Source organism: Belonocnema kinseyi, chromosome 4 (genome assembly GCF_010883055.1).
Source record: "Belonocnema kinseyi isolate 2016_QV_RU_SX_M_011 chromosome 4, B_treatae_v1, whole genome shotgun sequence".
NCBI classification, from domain to species: domain Eukaryota; kingdom Metazoa; phylum Arthropoda; class Insecta; order Hymenoptera; family Cynipidae; genus Belonocnema; species Belonocnema kinseyi.
The window spans coordinates 125,481,872-125,489,757 of record NC_046660.1 but is presented as its reverse complement, the minus strand read 5'-3'; positions in this window follow the sequence as shown (position 1 = coordinate 125,489,757).

Below are 7,886 nucleotides of genomic sequence, written 5' to 3'. Positions count from 1 at the left end.
CATTGTGCCTTTGAATGTAGGTCGTTCCCGCGTGAGCTGGACAACTAGATAGTATGTGAGCTAAATGCTCGGGGTGTGCATGGCACGCCCTGCAGCTATCATGGGGAATGTCTTGGCTCAATATGTGGCGACGGTATGTTAAGGTGGAAATAACACCGTCTTGGCATGCAAAAATGAAACCCTCTGTACCAGACTTCAATCCGGGCAATTTAAGGAAAGCAAACGTTAGCTCACAAGACATTGACTGATCCTTCACATTTCTGTGGAAGATACCGTGCATACTCTTATGGAGGAGCTGTTCACGAAAGTTTTTCTCTTGTGCTTTCATAATCCGGGCTCTCAGGAGTGAGTACTCGAGATAGATAAGATTTGATGCATTTTGCTCACCCCTAATACTGAAGTCAAGTCCGAGTGTTTCAGCAGCCTCCTCCGCTGCTTTGTACAGAAATGCTCCTTTGCCCACTTCTTCGTTATTCCTGACCATTTTAAGAAGAGGGTCTCTTCCATTTGCAGCTCTATGTGCTGTGCCCAGAATAATCCTGTTGTGAAGACATTCTAGACTCAATATTCCGCGACCCCCTTAACGGCATGAAATTTACAGTAGCGGAACGGAAGACTTAAGATGCATGCTTTTGTTCATGTGCATAACCTTTCTTCTCCCGATATCAAGAGATCTGAGCTCATTCTTCGTCCATGGGAATACTCCAAATGAATGGAGTAGTACCGGGACGGCAAGCATGTTCGTTGCAGATACTTTGTTCCTCGCCGACACTTCGGAAAACCAAATCTGTTGGAGGAGACGCTTGTATCTGTTTCGGAGAGTATCCTTTATTGATGTAACATCCTGAATGCGGCTCTGTGGTACGACCAGGGGATCTTCAGGGATACCATTAAGTTTTCCTCGCTTCAAATAAACCTTGGCGCATTTGTCTAATCCAAATTCCATTCCAATTTCCTTAGTATATCGTTCGACAATCCCCAGAGCTAGATGCAGTTGCTCTCTGTTTTTAGCACAGATCTTAAGATCGTTCATGTAAAATACATGAGTGACCTTGTACTTTCGATCTGCAGGTTTGCCGCACAGGTACCCGTCGGAATGGCGCAGTGCTAGAGATAGTGACAATAATTTAAGGCAAAAGGGGAGTGGGCTCATGATGTCGCCCTGAAAGACACCTCTCTGAAACGTGACCTTGTGACACGATTTTTCCAGATGACATAGTAAATCTGGTTTTCCAAAGCGGCATCAATCTTTACATGCACCCAACTATTTGCGGATGAACCTTTCAGATTTCTAAAAGACAAATGATAAGTCTATGGGATGTCGAATCGAAAGCTTTCCGATAATCAATCCAGACCATCGATAGGTCACGCTGGTAGAATGCTGCATCTTTGCAGACACATCTATCGATGAGCAGGTACTCCCGACATCCGGCTACGCCTTTCTTTGAGCCTCGTTGTTCATACATTTCTTGCCCCACAGGTTCAATTGCCCGAACAATCCTATCATTTAGAATAGCTGTGAATATCTTATAAAGCGTGGTCAGACAAGTTATTGGGCTGTAGTTCTTCGGGTCAGCTAAGTTGCCTATTTTCGACAGGAGTATTGTGCGCCCTTCCACCAAACACTCTGGAATCAGCTCTTCCGACTTTAAATATGAGGTGAAAATACAGGGCAAATGCTTTGGGTCAAAGAATTTAACAACAAATGTTTTTAATCCCTGTCGATCCTATGGACACGGGTTTTTATTTTTTCTTAGTTTATACAAAATGCAAAATAAAAATGTGAACTCTGTTGAAATAATTTTCGACCTGTGATTCATAAATACGATTGAATGAAATAATATTGCTATTATTATTTTCATCAAGATCGTGACTGAAATCTTCTAAATGAATTAGTAAAACTGTAAAACTATTAATTGAAATAGTTAATTTAACTATTTCAGTGACTCACTTTAGAAAATTGAAATAGTGAAAATTCACTGTGAAATAGTGAAATTTACTATTGCATGCTTAGAGAACACAGGGACAGAAAAACAAACAGACAGGCACACACTCACTGGAAAAAACGAGATGGGAACAAATTTTACACAAATCTAATGCATTCTCTGATGAGAATGTAAAATTGTACCTAAAAATAAAAAACCATCAAAAATGTCCTGTCGGTCCCGTGTACCCAGTACGATTTTTCTCGCATTTTAGCAACATTAAAATACTATTACCGTAGTTTATCCCTCTGCAACCGAAGTCATATCAATAGTACGAATAATAATATGAAAAATACATATTTAAACTTAGATTATTGTTTTATTGATTATTACAAAAAATTTTGAAGTTGTCCTTCGTTTTCATGTCCTGTCGGTCCCACGCATATTTAATTGGTTTTTATATTAAAAAAATATTAATATCAATATAAATTTTGGCGAGATTTGTTACTCGGATAGTTCTTCAATTAATTTCACCCGTAGGGAATTACATAGTCAATTTGGCTTTTCGTAAAATTAGTTAAACTGTGCTCTCAGACACGCGTACCTTAATTATATGTCCTATCGTCCCTGCCTAAAACTCCTCAATTACTTGAGAAATATAAAAAAAAATAAGGTTAGATTTGGATTCAGCGAGTAAAAATATACAAACACTGGTTTTTAATAAATTTATAAGGTTATTTTTTATACGGAAAAACATGAAATATAATTAAATTTTTCGTGTGCGAGATGTCCTGTCGGTTCCAGTCTCGAGTTTCGAGGTTAGTCGTACGTCAGTTACGGAACGTGGTGCGCTATCATTCCTCGCACTTCAAATACACGACGATGCATTGTGATTGAAAAAATCATACTAACGCGAGTGTATAGCAAAAGTGCTGACGGGATTAAAGAAGTTATTTTGACTCAAAGCAGCAGAAAGTTAATGAAAAGGTGGTACACCATTGTATTTTATCAAATTTTTATTGAATTTTATGGAAATCGACGGAGAACTAATTAGTTTACACAATTTCACTACGTTCAGAATACGTAAGCCATTCCCAACATTGTTATAATTTTTTAATAACAATTTATGCATTTTTTCGCGGCCACGATTATTTTCCGTTACCTAGTAGTTAGTACTATAAGATAAAAAAAGTTTTCGGTCCGTTCGAGCAACTTTTTTTCTCAGAAACTACAATCCCCAAAGTGGCCAACTTTTTGAGAAACACCCTTAAAATCCCCTGAACAAATGGCCAGCAGTGACAAAACACACATGGAATGAAAACCATCGCTTTGATTTTAAAAAACAAAACTATTTTAGAAAAAACAGAATACTACAGTAAAAGAATCATTTTGGAAATGGCTCATATAGTCAGCTGCTGACTTTATTCTTTGACCGGAAATTTGACAAAATTTTTGGAAAAAAACTGTCCGGGTGTGATTTTAACATTTTTTAAAATAATTTTTTAAATTGTGATCCTTTTTCCAATTTGACATCATTCATTTTACAATGCGTAATTTGACAATCTTTCACTTAAAAATGTATCCCATTTATATTTAATTTTTAAGCCAACATTTTTCATTTAAAAAATTTTAAATTACAGTCTTAAAAACTTTTAAAAAACTACAAATCAGAAGCGTTTGAAACCATCAATTTTCGTATAAAAAATATTTTTAGTTGATCAACTGTGAATAATTATTGTAATGATTTATAAAACTCAACAATGTTTTAATGATTAAAAAGTAAACAATTGATTTTACAAGATGATTCATCAGACGATTCATCAGTAATTTAAAAATCAGCAATTATAAATGAAATATTTAAAACTATACAAAAAAGTAAACTTTGCAAGTTTTAATGTTAATTGCTCTATTTAAATCATTTTAATTTCTCATGCTACAGCATCGCAAATATCGAGATAACTTTGGAGATGATGTGAAAACTTATTAATTAACAGGGCACTAATCTTAAAATACCTACAGAGTCTTCTAATGTAGAGTTTCGCATGCACGAATCCAAATAGGTAAATTGTTGTTTTAATCTCCCATGGATGGCTTCTACAACCCACCGAAGTTTGAGGACGATACGTGACTCGCATGCCTCTTGTGACTCCGAAGCATTACGCGAACTTTTAGATACAAGAATTTGGCCATTAATTGCTAGCTTTTTAACATAGTCAATGACATTACGAGATTCTCTGTGTAGTACAAGAAAGTCCCCTGGACGGAGAATGCGGTGACAACTTGTATTTTCTGAAAGTGCCTTTCGAACTATTGTAGCATCGTTTTTAAAATCAGTGTATGGGCCAAACATATCAACGATAAATCTAGTCGTTGTGGAGTTAGAAAAAAGTTTAGGAGATGATAGTATTTATGTCGACTATAACTTTTTCATTGGTAAGCACTGTTGCTGCTTTTTTCATGTTTCGTTTCCAAAATGAAGCATTAAGATGTTTTCCTCGAATGCTGTTATCGTCTCGTGAATATAGTGAGAAATTTGCTGACAAGATGAAAGCTCAAGAACGCTTGCCACTTTTTCATTTCACATGCAAGTTTTTAATTTGACCAGCAGAGTTGATACAGCTTGAAAGGAAGCATCCCACATGGATGTTTGCCAAATCTTCTACCTGATGCTTGGCATATATAGAAAAATCAAAAAACTGCTTTGCACCTCTGCTTTTGCAAGAGAGGATTTTTTAGATTCGATGCTAAGTACTGTCATTAAGAAGAAGATTTCCGAATCGCTTAAATATGCACTCATACTGTGTACTTTAAGAGAATCAATGGCATCTTCGAACAACCTTCTTTTTAATGAAATGAGTTTCGCATACACGATTATTTTTTGAAATAATTATTCCTCTGTGCATTATGACAATGTACTTATTTTGCTGTCCCCTCTTATTTTTGAAACTGTACATTAGCTGGAGGTACAGCGTGATTGGGAAATTCTTTTGCGATATTTGCAGCAGGTTCGGAGCTGGAACTACTCTTGTTTTCTGTCAGGAATAATACTGTTGTCACAGGGTACATTTTATCTTTGGTATGATAAATAACACAACAGAATATCTGAAAAAAACTGTAACTTTTTTCGATATCACTCACCTAATACTAACCAAATTGAGAAAAACCATGTAGGGAGTTGATATTCGTTTTTTTAGCAACAATATTCTTGGGTTACACTTTTTTCTTACATAAAGTAGTGAAATTACAAACACAAAGTAACTATGATTAAATCAAATAAACACATAGAACAAATGAATACGTAAAACCATGAACACAGAAGAAACGTATTTACAAAACAAATGAATAATCACCTGGAAAATGGTATCGTCAATAAAAGACTAATAGGATACCTGTGTGACTATTCTCACATAAATACTTCACCACACTACTTTCCCAGAAAGAACGGAATTATTACAGTACACTTTCGGCATCTGTCGCTCTGGCGAAAGTTTGGGATAGGAATTCATTTACCATCATTCCGAATTATATCAAAATCTGCATCCAAATTCATTCGAATATATCTTTCAGTTTTTTTATGATGCCACAATCAATTCAGGTCCTGATTTCTCTACAATCTAAACATTTTCAGTGGTCTTGCGACACTAGACCATTCTTTGATCGAGCGTAAGTGTTCACCCATACCCACATGTTAAATTTAAATAAAATTTTGAAGCTTTTAAAGGAATTTTGAACAACTTGAAATCAAAATAATTTAACTTCTAATTCAAGAAGTTCAGTCTATAAGAAATAGAACGCGCGTATGTTGTTTCTCGCGCTTCGCGCTCGATAATATATTTACCTCGTGCTACGCGCTCGGGCTTTATATTTCTCCTATATTTTTGCACAGGCCTTTTTAAAATTAAAGGTCAAATAATCCAGAAGTTTAAATTGGTGATTGTCAATTTTCTTTTGTGAAGACTCCTTCTGCTTTACCGAACACATTCTCATCACGTAGCTCGTGCTTCGCTCTCGATTTTGTCCAAAATTCAAACTTTTCTAGATTATGCTTAACTCTATTATATGAGATGTATTTTTTTTCTGTAGCTCGGCCTGGGGCTGCTTATTAGGATATTGAAAAATGAAGTACAAATTTTATTTTTAGTAATTACTTGAATAATTGTTTCTTAATTTACATTAAATTTCATTTTTAGCTACGCTGAAAAATGTATGTCATTTCAATAAAGGACCCTGCACAGAATGCATGGGAAAATTTCTTCCGGTGGATTTTGTTATAACTTGGTAATTTTGTAGGTTATAAGAGCCCAATGAAATATCCGTATATCATTGAAAGCAAAAACTAGGTTGAAGTCAATGTCACGCATTAAAATGTGATAAACATTACATCCGTCTCACACAGCGCGCTTCTCACAATGGCCTAACGCTGAGCGCTCAATATTTTTCTTTGACTGCGGCACTCACTATTTCGGGGAAGCAACGGTGATAGAGTAAGACGAGTACCAAATGCGGTAATGTCATTCATAAGAATCGCTCTCTCCTCGCAACGGCTAAACGCTAATCGTTCAATTTTATGTCTAAGCTGCAACATTCAAATATTCGATGTTACATAATGTTTTTCCATAAACGACGATGTCGTCCATATAAACAAAACATCCATTCGAACGCAAAGCGCTTAATAATTCGAATTAACTTCAACGCTCACTGTTTCAAGACAGCAGCAATGATGCCTCGCATTGCCAAACACTGCCCTCGCGGCTAATATCCAACACTGTTCTACTATTTAAAATATTTACATTTTAATTAAACGTGTGTTACCCGTTTGGGCATTGTTACACAATCTGAGAGAAATTTGACATGACTTGAATTAAGAGTGACGTTAATTATATGTGGGGAAAAAGCCCGCAAGCGGGAAAAAAACCACAAGATCTGATCATTTATTTTATGAGAGAAAAGTAAAGAAGAAGAGTGGGAAGGAGTAGAGGGGTCGAAGAATGAAATTCGTTGTTAGACTTATTTCATGAGGAAGTCTTTTGGCATCGCGTGCTTGCGAAGCGGATCAAAATCATATTTCCCGAGAGAGGAGATATGTTTACAAGGTGATAATGATGCTGATTCATTGAATTTAGTGGCGGCTTCTTTGATATATTCTGAAATATAAGGTAATTGAAATTCTCTGTGAAGGACAGAGTTCTTGGTATATCTAGGGCTTTTAGTGATGCGCCTGAGAAATTTATTTTGTATAATCTGGATGTGATTGATGTTACTTTTTGACGCACCACCCCAAATTGTACAGGCGTAGGTTATGATTGGTCGGATAAACATTTTGTAAACTAGGATTCCATAATCAGGTTTAAGACTGGAGTGTCTATTAATAATAGGGTTTAAACGCGAGATAACCCCAAGAGCTTTCCCTTTAATTTCATGGATATGCTGCTTCCAATTAAGACGTTTATGGAGTTTACCGCCGAAGTATTTTACGGAATTTTTCCATTCCATTGGTTCATTAAACATTTTTGGTGGATCTATTTTGGCAGGCTTTCTGACTGAGGAAAGAATTGATTCTGATTTTGTTACATTAATTTTTATTCTCCAAAGCTTAACCCACGCCGCGATGATTTCAAGAGCTTTGTTTAGTAATTTTAAGATTTTCAGGGCTGACCAAGATGAGGTGAATAGTGCGGTGTCGTCTGCATATAATCCAATTGTAACTTCGGGGACCTCAGGAATGTCGTTGACGTAGATAATAAAGAATACCGGACCTAGGATGCTGCCTTGGGGTACTCCCGCTCGGATGGGTTTCTCTTTTGAGAGTGTCTGGCCTATTTTGACTCAGAATTTTCTGTTAGAAAGATAAGAGTTTAAAAAGAGGATGAGTCCTCTTGGGAAATTGTAATTTATTAATTTTCTGAGCAGTCCTACATGCCAGACACTATCAAAGGCTTTTTCTACATCGAGGAAAACAGC